The sequence below is a fragment of the Gallus gallus genome, chromosome 1 (assembly GCF_016699485.2).
Source record: "Gallus gallus isolate bGalGal1 chromosome 1, bGalGal1.mat.broiler.GRCg7b, whole genome shotgun sequence".
Lineage (NCBI taxonomy): Eukaryota > Metazoa > Chordata > Aves > Galliformes > Phasianidae > Gallus > Gallus gallus.
Genome location: NC_052532.1, coordinates 75,281,188 through 75,305,368, shown reverse-complemented (window position 1 = coordinate 75,305,368; position 24,181 = coordinate 75,281,188). Strand labels below are relative to the sequence as shown.

At 45.1% G+C, this 24,181-nt stretch overlaps 1 long non-coding RNA gene across 1 annotated transcript; it reads left to right on the top strand.

Moving 5' to 3' along the window:
* The first annotated feature begins 300 nt into the window (after positions 1 to 300).
* Positions 301 to 16,922, top strand: LOC121109395. Its single transcript, XR_005845281.1, has 2 exons — positions 301 to 1,617; positions 15,271 to 16,922. It is a non-coding gene; the product is annotated as an uncharacterized LOC121109395 (long non-coding RNA).
* The last annotated feature ends 7,259 nt before the right edge of the window (positions 16,923 to 24,181 follow it).

Here is a 24,181-nt window from a genome sequence, read left to right as displayed (position 1 = left end):
TCTGCTCAAAAGCCTACTGCTGCTCAGGAGCCCACACAAAATTATACTTCTTCTGCGTCACCTGATAAAGGAGGCTTACAATGAGGCTATAGTTTGGAACATGCATTCGACAGAAGTCCACTACACCCAAAAAAGATTGTGTCTCTTTTTTATTAAGTGGGCGGAGACCTGGCAGTGATTTTGTTCATCACATCTGTTGGGATGTGTTGATGTCCATCTTGCCACTTTATACGTAGAAAGTGAATTTCCTGGGCAGGTCCTTTCACTTTTGTTCACTTAATAGTGAAACCAGCACATAGAAGGATCTGGATTATTTGCTCTCCTTTCTCAAAAATTTCTCTTGCTGTGTTGCCCCACACAGTAATCTCATCAATGTACTGTAAGTGCTCAGGATCACCACCCTGTTCCAGTGCAGCTTGGATTAACCCATGGCAAATGGTTGGGCTATGTTTCCACCCCTGGGGCAAATGATTCCAGTTATACTGAACACCCCTCCAGGTGAAAGCAAACTGCAGCCTACATTCTGTGCCCAAAGTGCCCTGGGGTATGTAATTCTTCTCTTCTGGACAGGTGGCCAGAACTGGAGCATTAACTCTTTAACTCCCAGTGCACTACATGATGTTATGATGTGGAATACTGATAAACAAAAATCATAAAACCATGACACTCCCCTAGATCTGCCACCAATTGGGTGGCCTGTTGTATTATGGCCTATGAGGCCACTAGGGTATTCAGTATGGATACCAAAGTACCATACTAATGTGGTGGAGCTTGCTGCAGGACGAAATCCCTCATTCCTGCTGAAAATTTCATCAACTCCAGGCTCTCAAAATCCTCCTTATAGACTGCCTCCTTCACGCCTAATTCTCGAATGCAGTTTTGCAAGTCCTGCATAGAGGACCATAGGCTGGTATTCAACAGCATGTCACTCTTATTTGTCCATGTTATATGCCATGCGGCCATTAACCATTTAATCAATAAATGATTTTCTTCATTATGTTAGACAGCTACATATGGTCTTAGCCTGAGGGCAGGTTGAGTGATAACGGATGCCAGTTTTGAAATTTCTGGTCCATTCACCACAGTGCTTTCTGTCCCCATGTCATATAATCAGAGCAGCCACACTGGCACGCTCTCTCTTGGTTTTTGTCTAAACCACTGTACAAGATCCATTAATTCAGCTGTCATGTATGGGCAAGCTGTTACACGTACATGCTCTGGGCAGGGGGCCACTGGTCAGGGGGCACCTCCGCTAGCCTATCCTCCATTTTTTACATTTTTTGAGTTACAACTGGTCAGATCTCAAAGGGATCTAGCTCTAGTGGAGCCTCACAATCTGACTTTTTAGTGCTTTCATTTACAGAGTCCAGTTTATATGGATTCTCTTGTACAGGGTCCCCGGTAATTTCTAGAGAGGTATTCTGCAACTTCTGTAGGGGAATGATGGGATTAGTTTTTTTCCCTGTCAAAATTGCAACCTGTCTTTCCAGTTCTTCAACATGGCCATGCAATAGTTGGTTTTCATCAGTGAGAGCCTCCTCAGTTATGTTTAGCCGCTTCAAGGACATCAGCAGTGGCCACACCACCATGGAGGCAGCTAACTGCCATTCTTGAGAAGTGAGTACATCTTTGCTAAAAGTATTGAAATACTCAGCCAGGCAGGCTGGGTACTCCTCGACATTTCCTCCGTCCCTCAGGGGGCACCATTTTTCAATGACAGAAGCAACCCTGTGATACGGGGATCCTAGGAATCCTGGGATATGCTCTGGCAAAAATTCACCCAAAGGGCTAGTCTTTGTCTGTCCAAACCATCCCCTGATATCGTTCAGAAATGCCATGGTAATTATTTTAGGAGGTTTATAATTGAGTACTTTTAAAGATATTTGGCTGCCTGGCTCGCCAAAATGTAGAGCAAACAAAAGCAATGACAGAGCCTTTATTTGAGAAGTAGGCGCTATAGGAAAAGATATCAAAGAGGAATTAACTCACCCCTCCCAGTAACAGTTTGGAGAAAGGGGCAAGCTGAGGAATGTAGCCTTCTCCCATGTGTACTCTCATGCTGCAGGAGAAGGGCAGGAGGAAAGGGAACCCATACAGACTCAGACTGCACACGCATTCCCAGAAGAATCGCTGAGACAGAAAAGGTGACTCTAGCCCTGCGCCTCTCTCCAGACACCCATGTGCTCATGTACTGTTTAGGCTGTGACCATGGAATTCCACTACAAGTCCCAGACTGAACACATTACCTGAAATGCAGCCTCACCAGTGCTGAGTACAGGGTGACAATTGCCTCCCTAGTCCTGCTCAGCACTTGGTCTTGTTAAGTCTCATACAGTTGATGTCAGCCCAGTGATTGAGCCTATCCAGATCCCTCTGCAAGGTCTTCCTACCCTCAGATTTAGGGCTCCTCCTGACTTGGTGTCATCTGCAAACTTACTGAGGGTGCACTCAATCCCCTTGTACAGATCATCAATAAAGATACTAAACAGGGCAGGCCCAGTAATGAACCCTGAGAAACAGCAATAGGGACAGGTTGCCAGCTGGATTTAACTCTATTCGCTACCACTCTCTGAGTCTGGCCATCCAGACAGTTTTTCACCAAGTGAAGAGTATATATGTCTAAGCAATGGAATGCCAGCTTTCCCAGTACTGTGGGAGTATTGGGAGTACAGAGTTGAAGGCTTTACTAAAGTCTTGGTAGATTGCATCTACAGCCTTTCCCTCATCACCTAGACCGGTCACCTTGTCATAGAAGATCGGGCTGATCAAGCATGACCTGCCTTTCATGAACCTAAGCTTGCTAGGCTTGATCCCCTGGCTGTCCTGCACATGGCATATGATTGCAGTCAAGACGATCTGCTCCATGGCCTTCTCCAGCACTGAGGTCAGGCTGACAGGTCTGTAGTTCCCTAGACCCTCCTTACAACCCATCTTGTAGACAGGTGTCACGTTAGCAAGTTTGCAGTCATTTGGGACCTCTTTGTTTGACCAGAACTACTGATAAATGATGGAAAGAGGCTTAGCAATCACTTCTGCCAGCTCCCTCAGTACCTTTGAGTGGATCCTATCTGGCCTCATGGACTTGTGACAGTCTAGGTGAAGTAGCATGTCACTATTTCCTCCTGAATTGTGGGGGAGTTATTCAGCTCCCCATCCCTGTCTTCCATATCAGAGGGCCAAATACCCTGAGAATACCCTGACAATTAAAGACAGAAGTAAAGAAGGCATTGAGAACCACAGCTTTTTCCTTGTTCTCAGTGATAATGTTCCCTGCCACAGCAATAAAGGCAGGAGATTCTTCTTGGCCCTAGTTTTGCTGTTAATATATTTGTAAAAACATTTTTATTATCTTTAACAATGGTGGCCATATTAAGTTTTTCTGGGGCTTTTAGCTTTTCCCTCTGCATACCCTAGTAACATCCTTGTACTCTTCCCAAGTTGCTTGACCCTTCTTCCAAAGATCATAAACTCTTTTTTTCTTAGAGTCTTGGCAAAACTCCCTGTTCAGCCAGGCCGTGCTTCTTCCCTGCTGGCTCATCTTATAGCCCAGAGAGACAGCCTGTTAAGGTTTCCTTCTTGGGGAATGTGCAGCCTTCCTGGACAGTTTTGCCCTCCAGGACTGACTCCCCAGCCAAGAGATTCTTCCAACCAACATCCTGAGCAGTTCAAACTCAGCCCTCTAGAAGTCCAAGGTAGCAGTTTTACTGATCTCCCTCCTGACTTCACCAAGAATAGACAACTCCATCATTTTCTGTTTGCTGTGCCCAAGACAGCTTATCTGTTTGTAAACAGCAGGAATAACAGGGTGCTTCCCCTTGTAGGCTCTCTTACTTTCAGGAAGTTATCTTCCACAGTCTCCAGGAACCTCCTGGACTACTTCCTCTCTGCTGTATTGTATTTCCATCAAATATCAGGTAAGTTGAATTCCCCTATGAGAACCAGTGGACAAGAATAAAGAACAAAGAACAATTGCATGACTTCTGCTAGCTGCTCTTATAATGCTTCATCTGTCTCTTCATATGGTTGGATTGTCTACAACAGGCTTCCACCAGGATGTCAGCCTTGTTGGCCTTCCTTTCATTCTTCTCTTTAAGGAAAGAACTTGATCTTATCATTCCCATCATTGAGCTCTACCTCATCAAAACCGATGAAGAGAGAATGAAGAGAGCCACCTCACTGCCCCTCCTTTATTGTCTATCCCTTCCAAGAGCTTAGAGCACTCTGTTGTAGCACTTCAGTCATGAGAACAATCCTACCATGTTTTGGCAGTGGTGACTAAGGCATAGTTTTCCTGCCAGACAATGGCTTCCAGCTTCTCCTGTTTGTTGCCCAGATGACATGCATTGGTGTAGATGCACTTCAGCTGGGCTATCAGTCTTACCCTTAACCCTGGCATGCTGCTCCTAAGCTCATCTCTAGTGAGCCTGGTTTTATATTGTTCCCCTTCAAATTTAGTTTAATAAGCACTGACAACTCCTGAGTTAGAATCATTTTTCTCCTTTGACACAGATGGACTCCATTTGTTGCCAGCAGGCTGGGTGCTGAATAAACGTCCCCGTGAGAAAAAAAAAAAACAACACAAATTTCCTCTGTTGGCACAAGCCTCTTTACCATGTTGTTGATCTGGTGGGTTTTCCTGTTCCTCTCAGTATCTTTGTCTTCTACTGAAGGGATCAAGAATCATAGAATCGCTAAGGTTGGAAAAGACCCACAGGATCATCCAGCCCAACCATTCACCCATCACCAATGGTTCTCGCTAAACCATGTCCCTCAACACAACATCCAAATACTCTTCGAACACCTCCAGGGTCGGTGACTCCACCACCTCTCTGGGCAGCCATTTCTGGGCAGACATTCCAGTGCCTGACCACCCTTTCAGAGAAGTAGTATTTCCTAACATCCAGCCTGAACCTTCCCTAGTGCAGCTTGAAGCCATTCTGCCTAGTCCTATCACTAGTCACACAAGAGAAGAGGCTGACCCCCAGCTCACTACAACCTCCCTTCAGGTAGTTATAGAGAGTTGTAGAGAGCCTCCTCTTCTCTAGACTGAACAATCCCACCTCCTTCAGCCGCTCCTCATAAGGCCTGTGCTCCAGACCCCTCACCAGCTTTTTTTCCCTCCTCTGGACACGCTCCAGGGCCTCAATGTCTTTCTTACAGTGAGGGGCCCAAAACTGGACACAGTACTTGAGGCATGGCTTCACCAGTGCTGAGTACAGGGGGACAATTACTTCCCCATTCCCACTGGCCACCCTATTTCTGATACAAGCCAGGATGCCATTGGCCTTCTTGGCCACCTGGGCACACTGCTGGCTCGTGTTCAGTCTAGCGTTAATCAACACCCCCAGGTCCACTTCCTCTACACAGTCTTCCAGCCACTCTGCCCCAAGCCTGTAGCATTGCCTGGGGTTATTATGACCAAAGTACAGGACCCAGCATTTGGTCATGTTGAATCCCATCTCATTGGCTTCAGCCCAGCTATCCAGCCTATCCAGATCCCTCTGTAGGGCCTCGCTACCCTCAGGCAGATCAACACTTCCAGCCAGCTTGGTGTCATCTGCAAACTTACTGAGGGTGCACTCAATGCCCTCATCCAGGTCATCAATAAAGATATTAAACAGGACAGGCCCCAGCACCGACCCCTGGGGAACACCACTCGTGACCGGTCGCCAGCTGGATTTAACTCCATGCACCACCACTCTCTGGGCCTGGCCCTCGAGCCAGTTCCTTACCCAGCCAAGAGTGTATCTGTCCAAGCCACGGACTGCCAGCTTCTGCAGGAGAATACTGTGGGAGACAGTGTCAAAGGCTTTGCTGAAGTCTAGGTAGACTACATCAACAGCCTTTCCCTCATCCACCAGACGGGTCACTAGATCATAGAAGGAGATCAGCTTGGTCAAGCAGGACCCGCCCTTCGTGAACCCATGCTGGCTAGGCCTCATCCCCCGGTTGTCCCACACATGCTGTGTGATCTCCCTCAATACAATCTGCTCCATAATCTTCCCCGGCACTGAGGTCAGGCTAACAGGCCTGTAGTTCCCTGGATCCTCCCTGCAGCCCTTCTTGTAGATGAGAGTCACACTGGCAAGCCTCCAGTCTTCTGGGATCTCACCCCTCAACAAGGAGTACTGATAGATGATGGAAAGTGGCTCGGCTATCATCTCCGCCAGTTCCCTCAGCACTCTTGAGTGTAACTCATCCGGTCCCATGGACTTGTGGCAGTCCAGCTGGAGTAGCAGGTCTCTGACTGTTTCCTCCTGAATCGTGGGGGGTTTAGTCTGCTCCCCAGCCAAGACTGCCAGGTCAGAGAGTGGAGAAACCTGAGGATAACTGGTCTGACAGATGTAAAGAAGGCATTCAGAACCTCTACCTTTTCCTTATCCTCAGTGGTCACATTCCTAGCCTCAAGAAAAACACTGTGAGAGCTCCCACTCCATCAGCTAACTGACTCAATGCTCTAAAGTCCCTCTTGATAGCCCTCAGGCTTCATCCCATGACCTTATGGATGCAAACCTATACTACCTGAGGTGGATAATAATCAGAGCTTCCTAGTAATGTTCCTGACCTAAGCCTCAGGGAGGCAGCATATATCTTTTATTATTTTTTTGCATATGTCTATTTTATAGATATATCATTTATTTCATTAAAATTTTAAGACAATAGTGAAAAATTCTCATCTAGTTAATCAGTTTGACTTCAGAGGAAAATCAGATGGACTAGTAAATATGTAATATATTCAAATAACTATATAAAATTTATATTAGATTATCTATCTAAATAACAACAAGGGGTTCTTCGGGTACATAAGCAGGAGGAGACAGATCAAGAAGAGTGTTCCCTCTGATAAATGAGGATAGAGAACAGGCTCCTCAGACATGGAAAAAGCTGAGGTGCTCAACAAGTACTTTGCCTCAGTCTTGACTGGTTGTCAGGCTCCTCCCCATGTCTGCCAGGACCTCGAAGCTCTAGGTGTGGGTGAGAGGAGCGGATTCCATCCCACTGTAAAAGTGGAACAAGCCTGAGACCTCCTCATGAAACTGAATTTATGTAAGTCCATGGGGCCAGATGATATCCAACCTAGGGTTCTGAGAGAGATGGCTGATGTGGTTGCCAAGTCACTCACCATCATATTTTAAAAATCATGTCTGTCTGGCTGAAGTACCCAGTTGTTGCTTTCTGCAACAATGATGTTAGCCACCTGTGTTAGGCCTCTGCGCTCACGGACCAATAGCCTGATCAGGGCCAAATGACTGCAGACACACACCAATACGATGAGCAGCAAAATGGCATCTATTCACTACTAAACACAGCTTATATACATTTTTACCTACAAAACTGTGCTGTCATGTCCCACTCTGATTGGTTCACACCAGATAACATTGTGCCTTATTTGGCTGTTTCCACATTCTTTTCTCATCCTTCTTTTTCTCCTGTTTTCTCTGCATCAAGGCCAGCACGATAGCACTGTCTCTCTATGCTTAGGGAGAGGCCTGTCCCGTACATCCTGTAGCCCCGCAAGACGCCTACTACAACATCCCCCCCACCCTAAGCTAAATACTACTTACACACACGCCTAACCCGTACATCGCGAAGCAGCGCAAAACGCCTAATCCTAAATATATTTCAGCACACTATTCCTACTACCTTCTTCTACAATTCTTAAGCAATCATCAGAGCAACAGGGAATTCTTTCCCGTGCTCGGCCAAGCCTTGCCCCGTTACAGCATGAATGCAACAACCTAAACCCCTCTATAATTTTTCACACAATCTATGATACTCAATGCGATAGTCAAAGGTCTTGTCCATCATTTGTTGAAGGCAGTTCTACAAGCATCCTACAAAGCGTGAAAGACAGATTACAATACACACAAAGATTGCAAACCCTATCGTGAAAACCTTAAGTGGTTGCTTTAACCATGAACCCGTTCCCCCAAACAGTCCATCCAGCCAGCTCCCAAAGGGATCACGCTCTTCTGTAATCTTCTGCATATGTTCTTGCGTCCATTGTAGTTGTTTGCGACATGCTGTAATCACCAGGGACACCATAAACATCAGCAACATCGGAAGTGTCAGCGTTGCAGGTGTAGTGCTCCTCTTGATGAGTGGTTCTTGATCCCGTCGTCTGTCCCTCAGTTGTTCTGGAGTTGGCTTGGGTTTGCCAACGAAGAATTTCTGTAGAAAACTCGCACCTAGACTCAGTTTTTGCAGATATGTTACTTATATCTGGTATTACTTTTCGTGATGGTACCCACAGAATTTCCCAGATTCATGATGTTTAACTGCCACATACCCGACAACGGATACCCTTTACCAAGCCCTTCCTGTGATCAGGAGGCCCTGACTGGCCTCCCCCTCAGGGGCACTGTGCTCTGACATGGCCATACTGGCCGCATCGGAAACACAGCCCTTGCTGCTGCAGCGATCTTTGCTGTTGCGGGCCAACAGCTACGACAATAGCTGTGGCTAGCCCTTCATTAGTTAAATGAGCCACCTTGAGCTTATCTAAGACATACTGAATAATTTCTCCCGGGATATTAAGCGTACTTGGGCTGGCTCGCAGCGATGCCTTAACATTGTCATGCGATTTCTGCTGCAGGCAGTCAATGATCACTGGCCCTTGGGCCAGTTCCAGGAGATCAGACCCCTCTGCAGCAGCTAAAAGCCTGTCTGCAAAGCTTTGAAAGCATTCATTCGGGCCCTGGGTAATATCTGTGCACGGAGCAGGTGGTTCGGCCTTATGCACAAGTTTATTAAACGCTTCCACCACTGCATCTGTGGCTGCTATTAGCTCCCCCGGTCTTAGTTTAGCTAACTGGCCCTGGGGCGAAGCCACTCCCACGGCCCTCCCTGAAAGCCGCTGGATGCCGGTCCCATGCAGGGAGCAGCCCAGGCTGACCCCTGCCGCCCCGGCACGCATCCCCAACTCGGCCATCCAGTCCGTCTCCCATAACGTATATTGAACCAGCCTGTGCACCATACGCATTAGGTTTGTGATGTCACGGGGGAAGAGAGGCCCCAGTGCAGCCAAAGTTTGTAGTGCATTTAATGTCAGAGGCGACTTCAGGCCTCTTTTATCCATAAATTCCACCAGGCGCGTAATACCCCCGGGGTCAGGCGGCACCCATTTGGGACCATGATCACTCACAATCACCAGGAATGCCTCTGGAACTATACCCTTCCCCAAAGCCTCCAATCTAATCCAATTCCAGTCCGTCATTTGATCCCTCCCCCTGCACTCAAAGCCAGTCCCTTCTTTCTCCTCTGCACTATCACTCGCACTACCGCCCCTGGGAGTGACCAGAGACGGTAGGCTATGCCCCCTGTCCGCATTGGACGGACCTTTCGTCTGGTCCCTCCCCACGTGGGCACTAAGTTGATCCTGCCCATGTAGCCACAGCTTCCTCCGCCCCCTTGAGTCAGGTAACACTGACGTAATTCTGATAAAGGATACAACGTTCCGCCTGAGGGGTCTGGATACGGGGGAGGGGGACGAGACAACAAACATCCACTCTCTTGTTGTTTGTCTTCTTTTGAACTGAGCGCAGTCGGCTGAGCCGGCGCTATCTTGCCAGTGGTGATTGGCGGCTCCGTCTCCTCTCGGCCCCTGCAAGAAACTGCTCCCGAGCCCCCATCGGACCCCTCCGGGTCCGGTGTCTCGCCTCCACCGCCGAGACCCAAAAGGTATCGAGCCTCCACCAATACCTTTCCCTCTACTCTGGCCGCTTTCAGCGCCCCCAGTATCAGACCCCAAGTTTTTAACTCCAACCCGCCCTCCTGAGCACTCATAATATGTTGCGCGAATGCAGAAGTGAGATCATCCCACCTCCAGTGATCAAGAATCTCATGGGGGGTTTTAACCTCCCCCTCCCGCTCTAACCGGGAAGTAAGTATGTGGATATCCTTTTTAGAAGGAGCATACTTGCCAAAGTAATCTTCACAAAACTGAAGCAATACCTTGAGAACATGTTCCATAGTCATCCCCTCGCCGTCACCGCGAAGTCTCACTCGACACCGTCGTCCACACGGGTCCTCCGTGGGCGTCCCGTCGTCCCCCCGGACCCCACCGCAACACAGGTTCTACTTGCCGGCCGGCACTATCGTCATCACCACGATCTTCTGCAGGGCATCACCCCAGTCGTCTTCTACAGGCTCCCCCTCTCTTCACGGTACTCGGGCTGGGCGTCACCCCAAATCTCGTGCTATGGCGTCACCCCACAGCTCGCAGCAGCACAGAGAGCGTCAGAACACAGTCTGTGCCTCATGCACTCCTCACACGGGGCACCATTTGTTGCTTTCTGCAACAATGATGTTAGCCACCTGTGTTAGGCCTCTGCGCTCACGGACCAATAGCCTGATCAGGGCCAAATGACTGCAGACACACACCAATACGATGAGCAGCAAAATGGCGTCTATTCACTACTAAACACAGCTTATATACATTTTTACCTACAAAACCGTGCTGTCATGTCCCACTCTGATTGGTTCACACCAGATAACATTGTGCCTTATTTGGCCGTTTCCACATTCTTTTCTCATCCTTCTTCTTCTCCTGTTTTCTCTGCATCAAGGTCAGCACGATAGCACTGTCTCTCTATGCTTAGGGAGAGGCCTGTCCCGTACATCCCGTAGCCCTGCAAGATGCCTACTACAACACCCAGTGACTGGAAAAAGGGAAACATTACTCCCATTTTTAAGGCAGGGAGAAAGGAAGACGTGAGGAACTACAGGCCGGTGAGCCTGTTTCACTCCAATTTATAGGAGGTAGAGGAGGTTCTTTGAAATATGTATATCTGGCGTGAGATTAAGAAACAGTCCAGACATCGGTCCGACCACTTTATTACAAATCTTAATAAGGGAGAAGGGGAAGGGGAGGACAGACGATTTAGGGTGATAGGGAAGGAAAGGCAGGCAATAGAAAAGATAGAAAGAGGCAAGAATTGCGTAAAGTGGGGATAGTCACCACCAGGATCTGGCAGCAGTCCCACTGCACGATGTTCCGATGGTCCAGGGCAAAAGTGCAGGGGAAGAGCAGCAGCAGCGTGGCCAGTCTTGGGCAGCAGGAAGGTGCAGGTACTGAGTAGGTCCAGGAAGAAGTCCAGGAGGAAGCAGCAGGTCTCCGGTAGCAGGCCCTGGAGAGTCCATCAGCATGCAGACCTTCTCTAGTGAGGAACCTGATGGCAGACACCTTTTTGGGGGGGGTGGGGGGGGGAGCAGCAGCAGAGATGCCAGCCTTAGGCAGCAAGCAGGTAGAGCACAGAGCAAGACCAGGAGGGAGAGACAGGTCGTGAGGCTTCTCATGTCAGAAACCACCTTCTTGTTCTTCAGCATGCAGGTCTCAGGTCATGAGGAATCTGTTGTCAGAAACCTTTCTTCATGAGGAATCTGCAGTCAGGAAACCTCTTCTTCATGAGGAATCTGTTGTCAGAAAACCTAATCTCATTGTTTGTCCCTTTTTTATCCTTCTTCTTCTGCCAACGTGGCATTCCTGGGTGCTTGGGTAACAGTCATGTGCAAGTACCCCCTGAGATGGCTATCTTCCTCGAGATAAGCCCACACAAAAGACTGCTTCCTGGCCATTAACCTCTGGCTTATCAATCCCTCCTTGCCCCTGGCCTTGTCCACCTGTGTGCCTCACACAAAGGATTTTGCAACCCCTGCCCAACTCTTGTCCATCTGTGTCCTCCAGACAAAGGACTTCTCAACCCTTGATCAGGACTTGCTTGGACTTGTTCATCTGTGTCCCTCAGCAAGCTTTGAGACAATGATGTAAAAGAATAATCTCTTACAGAGCCTCACCTCTGTGCCTGGGAAGATCATGGAGCAGATCCTCCTAGAAGCTATGTTAAGGTACATACAAGACAAAGAGGTGATTTGAGACAGCCAACATGGCTTCACCAGAGGCAGATCATGCCTGACTAATCTGATGGCTTTCTATGATGGAGTGATGGTATTGGTGGACAGGGGAAGGGCGATGGATGTCATCTACCTGGACTTCTGCAAAGCCTTTGACGTGGTACCTCAACACATCCTTCTCTCTAAATTGGAGAGGGGTGGATTTGAAGGATAGACTGTTCAGTGGACTAGGAACAGGTTGGCTGGACGCAGCTAGAGGGTTGTGATTAATGGTTCCATGTCAGGGTGGAGGCCGGTCACAAAGCGGTGTCCCTCAAGGGTCAGTCTTGGGACTGGTGCTCTTCAACATCTTCATCAGTGGCACAGGCAATGGCACTGAGTGCACCCTCAGTAAGCTTGTAGATGACACCAAGCTGTGTGAATGGTGCGGTTGATACACTGGAGGGAAAGGAAGCCATCCAGAGGGACCTGGATAAGCGGAAGAAGTGGGCTCATGTGAACCTAATGAGGTCCAACAAGGCCAAGTGCAGGATGTTGCACTTGGGCCAGGGCAATACCAGGTGTCTATGCAGACTGGGTGAAGAACCCCTTGAGAGAAGCCCTGTAGAGAAGGACTTGGGGGTCCTGGTGGATGAGAAGCTGGACATGAACCAGCAGCGTGTGCTTGCAGCCCAGAAGGCCAACTGTGTTCTGGGCTGCATTAAAAAATGGGTGGCCAGCAGGGAGAGGGAGGTGATTGTCCCCCTCTACTCAGCTCTTCTGAGGCCCCATCTGGAGCACTGCATCCAGGCCTGGGACCCCCAGTACAGGAAGGATATGGAGCTCTTGGAGTGGGTCCAGAGGAGGGCCATTAAGATGACCAGAGGGCTGGAGCACCTCTCCTGTGAGGAAAGGTAGAGGGAACTGGGCTTGTTTAGCTTGGAAAAGAGAAGACTCCAGGGAGACTTCATTGTGGCCTTCCAATACTTGAAAAGAGCATATAAACAGAAGGGGAAATTGCTTTTTTATGAGGGTGGATAGCGATAGGACAAGGGGGAATGGTTTTAACCTGAGATGGAGGGGGTTAGGTTAGATATTAGGAGGAAGTTTTTCACTCAGACGGTGGTGATGCACTGGAACAGGTTGCCTAAGGAGGTTGTGGATGCCCCATCCCTGGAGGTATTCAAGGCCAGGCTGGATGTTGCTCTGGGCAGCCTGGTCTAGTGGTTGGTGACCCTGCCCAAGGCACGGGGGTTGAAACTAGATGATCGTGATGGTCCTTTTCAACCCAGGCCATTCTATAATTCTATGATAAATAGAATGTGAAATGACATTCCACTGTAAAAAAAATATATTAGTTTATACAAATAATATGATTATAATTTACATATATACACTGTATATAAAGAATGGCTTGTGTTGGAAAGGACACACACACATATATATATGTATATGTACAATATATATAATAATATCTAATACTATTTATTATATCAATATATAATATATATCAATATTATATACAAACATGTACATATATAAAGAGTCACTCCTGATTTTCATATTGTTACAGATTTGAACTTTTGTGGATGTATGACAGGTGACAGTAGAGAGGCAATCTGACAAAATGGTGTCTGACGTGGAAGTCTGTAAGAAGCGAAGGTGTAGAATTGAATTCCTCCATGTGGAAAAAATTACACCCATTGACATTCATTGACATTTGCTGAACATCTACAGAAACTAAACAGTGGATATTAGCACAATGGGGTGGTGGGTCATGCATTTCAGCAGCAGCAACAGTGGCAGTGTACCTTTGCTGCTGTAGATTTTTATGAGTGTGGCATGCAGGCTCTTGTTCGCAGATGGCAAAAATGCATAGCTAGTAGTGGTGACTATGTTGAAAAACACTTTTTGTAGCTGAGAATTTGCTTCATCAAATAGTGTTATTGAGTTCACTGTATCTGTTGTAATTTCCATAATAAATAGGAAATAAATAGGAAGCATACTGTTAGACTGATCTATGTACATAAGAAGAAACAAATACCTAAACTGTTTATTAATTTGGGATGAAAGTTATTCTTCCTGTCACACAGAAGTAAAGAAAGTATTTCTTGGTCTCATGTTCTGCCTGTGCAAAGTTACAAGGCTGTTCAGTACATAATCTAGTCCCGATCAAAGTGACATTTTACTGCATGAATACAATATTTTAAAATATGATCCTAACACCTCTGCCATACCTTTCTAATTGATTATCAATCTTTATGAATCTGTGAAATTTTATTCCATTGAATAAATGCTATTTTCTGAAGAGAGTTTTTTTTAGTTGTAAGCAGTCATAAGTTGAGATCAGAACACAATCCATCTTCACAATTTAAGGGGAGTAAGACAAAAAAAAATTGTTTGGATTTTGTAGTACTTCCTGTTTGACTCATTGCTGTCACATAATGAGGCCACTGTCTCGGTAACTTTTCTCATGTCATCTGAATTTACTTAAATTGGTGTGGGTTAACATTTGTTTGCTTCTGCTGTAAATCCTGAGAAAATGACTTCCACTCTCATTTCTACCTACCATTACTAAAAATTGTAAGCTGGCAATGTCAAATTTTCTAATGTTTGAAAGGGGAAAGATAATCATAGAATCATAGATTCATAGAATCACCAAGGTTGGAAAAGACCCACCAGATCACCCAGTTCAACCATCTACCTATTACCAATAGTTCTCACTAAACCATGTCCCTCAACACAATGTCCAAACGTTCCTTGAACACCTCAATGACTTCACCACCTCTCTGGGCAGCCCATCCCAGTGCCTGACCACTCCTTCAGAGTAGTAGTATTTCCTAATGTCCAGTCTGAACCTCCCCTGGTGCAGCTTGAAGCCATTCTCTCTAGTCCTATCACTAGTTACATGAGAGAAGAGGCCGACCCCCAGTTCACTACACCCTCCCTTCAGGTAGTTATAGAGAGCAAATCTTAATCTTATTTCTGAAGTTTTTTACTCCTCTTAGGTAAGTTTGATTCTAATTTGTTCAGCTTTGTGTGAGATAAAATTCAGGCCTTTTATAATTGAAAACATAGCCTTTGTAGAGCACAAAACTTGTACAAAAAAACACAGTAGGTTCCTGTGTTGGGGACCTAAAAGCCTCTGACCAAAGAATGATCCTAGGACGGAACAAAATATTCTGACAATTTTAAGGGAAGTGTTTTGTAGGGAGAGCTGACCTTGCTAGTTTATTTTGTTTTGCAAGAAGTTGTCTTTGAAGCAGATTTTCCACTTGGGTTCCATATCACATTGGCCATGTGGGTACAGCATGCAAGTAGAAAAAACCCTGCAGACTCTGGGCAAAATAAAAGCAGGATAGAGCATAATGCATTCTGAAGCAGAGGACACACTGCTGAGACTGCTGCTGACATGTTCCTTCTCTCTCTCCTACTCAGCATTTCGCCATCTCTCAAGGGTTGGTAAGTAATAGTGCACTTTCTGCTGGCCGCTTACTAAGAGGAAGGGTGTGTGTGTGTGCGCACACATGTGTGTGACAAATAAAACTCTTAACCCTGTGTACTGCTTTGAATGCCTGAGAGTGCAGTTGCTTGCTTCTGTTCCTGAGATATCCTACCTCTCAGATTCAAATGTACCCTGAAACAGTTCCCCATGCTACAAAATTAGCGGCTTTTTTTTTCCTACTATATATTCCGTATGTTGCTCTTGTTGATGTAGATGCCTTAGAAGGCTACGTACTTTATTTGTAATTGGTGCATTCTGTGTACTGCTCAAAGAACACTTATAGCAAGATATATGTGATGGGGATATATTACAGTCTCTTATAAAGGCCCTAATAGTCTTAACTAAAAATCTCTCTTGGGTGTCCCACAAGTATGTTGCAAAGTGATTTAAGGTTTTCAGTTTCTGGATTAATGAAAATAGAACTAGACTAGAGTAGACTAGACTAGAATAACAGTAACATAGCATGGGATAGCATAGCATAACACAGAAACAGGCCAAAGCAGCTGTCTTGTTCCCTTGCAGCAGTTATTTATTTATTGATTTTTGGGTCCAAACTTAAGCATCTGTTCAATATAAACCCTCACATATCAAACTGCAGCAATATTGTAATGTTACATCAGAAAAAGTGAGCTCTGTCCTTCCTTTTTTTTCTACAGATACACTAATGCATAGCATACTTATGTCTGTTTCTCAGCTGCACTCTAAAATTGTTTTAGCATATCTCTTAGAAAGGAAATAAGGCAGCTTTGAAAAAGGACTTTTAGGAAGCCCATTCTAGCAAAAACTTGTTAGACATGATAGAAATACCACATTCGGTGCTCTTGAATGGTGAACTGTGTCCTGCAATGAAAAAGTGAAGTTGCAATGAAAACACTTTTTAACTGGCAAACTTAGACTCTGGAATCGTTATTAGTGTCACAAGGAACCTCTGTTCCATAAACCTAAGTAGTCATTGCAATTGCATAATAAACAGCTACTTTATATGTAAACAGCAGATGCTTTTTTAGATTTATTTATATTTATTAATCTTTGAGCTGCTGAAGATTTCCCATAAGATTTGCCTAAAAAAAAAAAAAAAAAAGTGATCTTTCCTGCATACCAGTTTCTATTGTCTTGAGATCAGGAGCTCAGGTGGGTCCAGGGTTTGAACATATAGGGGTAAATAAGCTAGCTTTGAAAACTAGGGAAGGAGAACAACTTCTCAACATTTCATGGTCAGCTGTGCAAACACAAAGAAAGGAACAGGAACAAGATAAATGACTGTGACCGGTTTCAATGCAACATAAAGAGGTCAGACCAAGGAAGATGTCGAGCCTTCACGAGGAGGACTTCTGACTTCATCCCCACGACCACCAGAGGGAGACCCCTACTACGGACAACGCATGCGCCAGGGGAGGGGTCATATGTAAATGAGTTTCTGGAAGAACAATGGATACGTGAATGGGTTCCAAGAATTTCTGCTGAATATGTACGGTTTTGGCTTATAGATTTGTAGTGCTTCTTCTGGCTTGCGTGCAGATTTGGTGGAGCAATCCCCCTGCACCCGATTGATTGTGCAATCATCGAATAAATGCGTTATAGAGTTTGTTTCCGCAAGTCAATTTTGGCACCCCAGATGGTACACTCTCTGTCTGGATGCAGGACCAGCTGAGGAGGGGGACGCCTCAGGCGCGCCCTGAGGTTTCTCGGAAGGACTCCCCTTCCTCTTTTGATCACTGCGGGGATAGACAAGGACCACCTATCGGCAGACCAGGTATGTGTATGGGAATAAGTGGGCCCATAAGTCGTGAGGAGACGTCTCATGCAGAGCACAGCCCTTTGTGCTACCCCATGGGAGGTGGTTAGGTTGCTGGTTGGGGTAGGAGAAAAGCTCCTGGGAGGGAGTTCCTACAAAGGGGACCTGTAAGTCGTATGTGTGGAAAAAGAGTAATAACTCTCGCCTTGGTGGTTGGTAACAGTGGATTTTGTTAAATGACAACGTGGATTTTTGTGGCAATAATAGCAGGACTCACAGGTTGTATAATTTCTATTACCATCTGTTGTAAATGTTCGGTACTGTGTATTTGAACTACTGATGCATTCAAAACATTCTTTCAAGCGTTCCAACTCAGACTGTACTTAAGCCAGCATTTGTGTGTGTGTGTGTGTGTGTGTGTGTGTGAGTGGGACGTGGCAGAGCCATGAAGTGAGTGCAGAGTCCCCAGTCCATGGTTCTGTTCTCTCGTGAGGGAAACGGATGGAGAAGGACGAAGTGAAAGACGATTCTTTGTGCTGTTGTCCATTGTCTGTGTGTATTTTATAGACTGGAATAAGGGTGGGAGTTTGTACTCCATAGATTGGGAAGAGGGACCAGAGGAAAGGTGTACATTCCACCCAACAAATTAATGTTGGCATGTTTATGTTATACTTTGTTTAGTGTGTGAGGAGGTATACCGGGGTTGGTGGCATCATCTGTGTCCAGAGTGCTATTGTGACTGATGGACGGAGCATTGGAGATTAGTGTGGGGAAATTCTAGAGTATGGAGAATTACTTGTGGAAATCTTAAGGTAGTACTGAACCGATAAGAATTTTGTAAACATCATGAGAGACTTCCAGTGGAAGGAAATTCCCAAACAAACCCTTTGGGATGCATATTGGTATATTGGTGGGATACTGCAGGGGAACCTGGAGGCACCCTGAGTAAGAAAACTTTAATCAAGTATTACAAACAATGGTGGTTAATATACAAGTTAGAAAATGATGAGAAGTGGCCCTGGAATGGGACCCTAAACCATAATACCTTCTTACAGTTACTGTTATTCTTAAGGAGGGAAGGTAAATGAAGTAACATGAACAGTTTTTATAATTGAGTGCTCTAATCACGAGACTAAGTACTGGATGTTTATGGAAACTGAAGAAATATATTGTTTGATTTATGGGTTCTGAAGGGAATGGGACAAAGAGTTTTGATGGTATAGTGGTATACAGAAGTGTGACTGAAGGTATGAATAGTGGACAAAGAGAAAAGGGTTAAAGAGAAAGTGAATTTATCTGTGCTGCCATGAGAGTAACCCCCCCGCATGGTTCCCTCACAAGCAGAACTCTCGGAGTGAGAGAGAGCCGGAGTTAGAGACTACTGTTGTAAACAGCGTTACCTGTGAAGGGGGGGAGAGGTGGAGAGGACGAGGCACTGGAAGTGAGAATAGCCTTCATCTGCAGAGATCTAGGAAACCCAAAATTCCAATGTTAGCACTGGAAGCCTTCAGAGAGGAGGAGGTGAAACTGAAATATAATGGTAGTGGTTTATGTAATAATGAGAGCTTGGAAAGTGAAAGGTTTGGGAAGAACGCAGGCTGAGGAAGGCAAGGTGTAACAGGGATGTCAGAACCAAGGAGGACAGAAATCAGATCCACTGGTTAAATTGCAGCTAGAAGAGCAGGATAACGAGATTTATTTTCTGGTGGGAACGGGTGCCTCTTACCACCCATAGATGATTTTGCAGCAGTGGTAGGAGCTACTGCCCAACAAGAAAAAGCTTACCTTTTGGGATCAATTAAATATAGACTGAGAAAATAAGTAGGAATACATAAATTCTTGTACATGCCAGGTTCTCCAAAACTGTTATTCTGGAAAGACTTATTAGAACAAATGGATGCAGAGGTTAAATTTAATAAAACTGGAGCTAAGTGTCAAACAATATTAACCAATTGAAAATTGTAAGTCTGGCTCTAACACAAACTGGGAACAACAATGTTGTACTCCCAGAAGTTGCAGAAATCTCAAATAAAGTTTGCTTAAGAGTGTGGGTATCAGGGGTACCTGGTAGAGCCAAAATGCAGCCCTAAGCAAGAGCTAGAGCTAGCCCAGTCAGGGTAAAGCAGTGCCCTTTGAGGATATGCAATTGTAGAAGGATAAAAGAAATAATAGATAACTTTTGGATTTTGGATTACTAATTGAATGTGAATCCAAATTTAATACTCCAATCTTGCTGATGAAAAATTGGATAGCAAGTGCTATAGTTTGGTACAAGATTTGAGGGCAAGTAATAGAACTGTTGAAAGCATACACTCCGTGGTGGTAAATCCATACACTTAATTAACCAAGTTAGGGAAAGAATAGGTGGAGTTTACCTTCTGGATTTGAATGATACATTTTCTGCCTGATTTGGCCAAAGGAAGCCTAAGGTTATTTGCCTTTGAATAGGAAATGCCAATATGGGGTGAAAAAGACTCAGTTAACCTGGACAGTGTTACCCAGGGTTGTGAGAACAGCCCAATGATTTTTGAGAACTGGTCAACTCGTGAGCCTGAGATTTGGGTTCCTCCATCCGACAGTGGAACTTTACTGCAGAACATGGATGCCACGAAAAAAGAGAACTGTGTGTAGTGGACTGTAAGTTTGCTGAATTTTGTCATCGAGTTTCTCAACAGAAGGCACAAATAACTCAATGGCAAGTGACGTGTCTGGGATAGGAGGTTACAGCTGGACTTTGAACCTTAAGGACTACCAGGAAGGAAATAATATGCCAGACTACAGAACCTCAAACAGCTGAGGAGCTCCAGACTTTCCTGGGGATGACAAGGTGGCACCGCCTTCAACTATAGAATAATGGTAAAACCCCTCCATGCCCTTTTGAAATCCTGTCCAAAGGTCCTCATACAGGTTGAAGAAGACAAATAACAACAAGGTTTGCCTGTGGCAATTAGACACAGACTCCGTTGTTAGTGCAGAACAAGAACTTTTATTGTGTGTAATGAACTTGAACAATGTGCACTTGGTCAAGTGCCTTATTAAACGTGACCCTCTTGCCAATGCGTGTGGCAGTGCTGGATCTTCCATCCTGCCCCAAAGTAGATGGTGCTGGAGCTGGGCTTGTTCCTCTTGTGCCGTCCCGCGGCACCCAGTCCACATTGCTGCGAGTGTTGGACCAAGGCACAGGCTCTGTCAGCCTCATCTCAAGTCCGTTGTACCTCATCAGCATCTCTCTATAGTGGGTGATGAGGTCGTAGAGGCTGTCAAATACCAGGTTGTCAGTTAAAAAGAACCTGTGGTTTGTTAGTGTCCTGCTGCCAATGGATGTGGAAATGCTGCACTTTTTCATCACACCAGATGGACAGAACAAAGTCTCCAACGAATATCTCACTCTCCCTGACCAGGAAGGAGCCACAAGGTGGCCCCATCTTGGTGCAGTACTCCGTTAGCAGCCACTTAGCAATGTGCCACCCACCGCGCCCTGCTCCCAGCTTGCCGTGGAACCAATCCTGCGCGAGATGCAGCTCGATGTTGGCGCTCACCTCCTTTTGCACAGGTTGTCTCCCCCGTCTGTTCCCTGTCGGGACAATGTAAACTGGGTTCCATACATAGTTGATGGAATCTGCCACCATTTGGCAATCCGCCTTCTGCTCCTTTGTCACACATGAACCCATGGTTCCTTGCCAGTAACCATCCTTAAAGCCACCTCATGGTTCGGCGGGGCTTGCCAGTGGTCTTTATAGCATTTGCTCACACCCATGCCAGGTGTACAAGCTAGACGACTCGTGATCATGTTGAGAGGGTCTGTCTGGTATGAATATTTACAGTCTTTCAGTTTTCTCCCTGCATGTCTGCTGAACTTGTTTACAACTCCTAAGGTCTTTTGCTAGACAGAGCAAGGATGGTTTTATTTTCTCCCAGTAATATACAAATTAAAGGAACTGAAGTAAGGGACCTGGACAAATTAACTGAGGGGGGTCTTGGAAAGTACGTAGAAACAGGGATTGTAAAGAAAGAAAGAAATTGGGAAGAACAGTAGCAGTTGCACTAGAATAGGATGATATAGAAACTAATATTGTCAACCCAGCATCTTCCTTAGTGAAACTCCTGGAGAACCAGCACGAACCCTTAGAAAATGCAGAAGACACCTGGTTTACTGACAGAAGCAGTTTTGTGAGGTAAGGAAACCGTAAGGCAGGATATGCAGTAACTGCTACTGACAAGGTAATTGAACCACAATCATTACCTGTGGGGACTTTCCCTCAGAAGGCTGAAATAGCTACCTTGACAAGAGCCTGAAATATGCCAATTATGCATTTGGGATACTACACTCTCATAGTACTACCCGAAAAGAGCAAGGATTGCTCACATACGAGGGAAGAAAAACAAAACAAACAAACAAACAAAAAAAAGCATGATGTAAATACCAAAGAGCATGGCTATTTTCATTGTAAAGGTAACACTGCACAGGAAGCTGGAGATAAGATGGTGGGTCAGGTGGCAGAACAGGTAGTTGGGGAAGGCTTTAATTCCAGACAGTAAACTTAAAATTTCTGAACCTGAGTCAGAACCTGTAAAATATTCTAGGAATCTAATTAATGATTCAGAAGGGAAGAGAGCAAGCTGATAGATGGGTACACTAGGTGGACACACTGTTGTGCCCTTTAGTATTCTATGGAAATTGGTTCTAAGGGGGGATAAGAAAATGTATTGGGCAAACAGACATTACAAAGTACGATCCTATTACCAGGAACAGGGTATAAGTGAGCCTATTGGGAAAGGGAACCTTCCAGGACAACAATGGCAAATTGATTTCTCGGAACTCCCAAGAAAAGGGGGGTATTGTTGTATGCTGGTATCAACTGATACCTTTTTGAGATGGCCAGAAGTATTTCCCTGTAGGACAAATAAGGCTTGGGAGGTCACAAAAATGCTGTTACATGAAATAATTCCAAGGTTCAGGATTCCTGTAGCAGTCTAATTGGATCGAGGCCCACATTGTCTTTTGCCAAGCTGGTCCAACAAATAAGCACATTATTGGGAATTGATTGGCAATTGCATACACAGTATAGACCACAGTCAAGTGGACAGATGGAAAAATGAATCACCTGATCATATTACAGATAGTAAAACTTGGCCAAGAGGCTGGGATTTCCTGGCCACAGACACTGCCTTCGGCACGTTTGAGAATTTGGACTAAACCCCAAACCAAAGAAGGACTAAGCTCATATGAGATTCTTTATGGGCAATCTAATACCGTACAAAAGGAAATCTCCATACAGGTGGGGGATGAGGTGTTGAGTGAGTATGATTATTAATCAGAGTTGTTGTGTATATATAGATGACACTCAAAGAATAGAGACTGAGCTGCAATCCGTATGGGAACGTACCAAGTTACATCACCAAATTTACTTAGATGATATTTCTTTCGGTGTTACAGAATTATGGAAAAAGCTCATTAATTGGATACCTAATTTTGCATGGTTAAAGCAGCTCTTTATGGCTTGCATTATAGTAATTTCTTTGCTTATGTTAGTATGTATTTCTCTGCGATGCATGTTATGGCTGTGTAAGGGTTCAGAGCATAGCTATGAGGACTGGAAGAAACACAAGCTAAGACAGAAGATGGAAAATGGGAGTTATTTCAGGAATTCTTCTCGAAATGGGATCATCTAGCAAAGGGTTTTGCTAGGCTTAAGAAAAGGGGGGATTGAGATCAGGAGCTCAGGTAGGTCCAGGGTTTGAACATATAGGGGTAAATAAGCTAGCTTTGAAAACTAGGGAAGGAGAACAACTTCTCAACATTTCATGGTCAGCTGTGCAAACAATACAAGATAAATGACTGTGTCCGGTTTCAATGCACCATAAAGAGGTCAGACCGAGGAAGATGTCGAGCCTCCGCGAGGAAGACTTCTGACTTCATCCCCACGACCACCAGAGGGAGACCCCTACTACGGACAACGCCTGCGCCAGGGGAGGGGTCATATGTAAATGAGTTTCTGGAAGAACAATGGATACGTGAATGGGTTCCAAGAATTTCTGCTGAATATGTACGGTTTTGGCTTATAGATTTGTAGTACTTCTTCTGGGTTGCGTGCAGATTTGGTGGAGCAATCCCCCTGCACCTGATTGATTGCGCACTCATCAAATAAATCACACCTGCTTTATAACTTGCTTGGGTTATAGAGTTTGTTTCCGCAAGTCAGTCTTACTTTTGGGAACATTCTCCAAGGACTTATGTTAAGGCAGAAGTATGGGGCTTAGCTGGTAATTGTGAGCTGTAACTTAATGTAATGCTACAAAGACCCACTCAGTACACTTTATTATTAGGAAGATTGTTGCTTATGATGAAGAAATTCAAGATCTCCATGAGGAAATGGAACAGCAAATCAAGCAGGAAAAAGAGCAATTTCCCTTGAAGGTGAGTTGTTATTGTGGGAATGGATTCTGCTCCTACTTCCATTGGTTTTAAATTCATTCTGGATATGGAATGAGAGCTCACAAAATATGTGTCTCAACAGAGCAAGAAAAAAACAGCATTTACCTTACTGCTGCTTTTGAACTGATCCTGTCTCTACAGCTTCCAACTTCATGACTTCCCAACTGACTTATCAATGACTCACAGTGTATTGTGCTTGCAGCTTGGCACACAGTGCCAGCTCATATTCTTCTGAAAACCAGCTGAGAAATACTGCTTCATTGTATTATTGATACAACTTCTGAATACAGTTAAGAATAATATTATCTGATGTTGCTCATCCTTTTCAGTTCTGCAGTATCTGATTTTATGGCAGGGATAAGTTATCACTGAAAAGCAACAGTACTCAAGTGATGGTAATTTCTGAAAACATTAAAGCTATTTGCAAAATAATCTACTAGATTCTTTTGTCACTGCCAAAGGGGTTTCAGAACATCTAACAATGTTCTTCTGAAAAATCTCCTCTTTTTTCTTCTAAAAAAACCCTACGTTAAATCTTATCATCCCAGTATGCTCCAGGAAAGAATCACCTGTGAATCATTTGAGTTGGCACCCATGGTTCTCCTAACTTTCAAACTAGATCAAGTTGCTCTGACTCTTAACCAATTAAATTAAAATACTTTTTTTGTTTGTT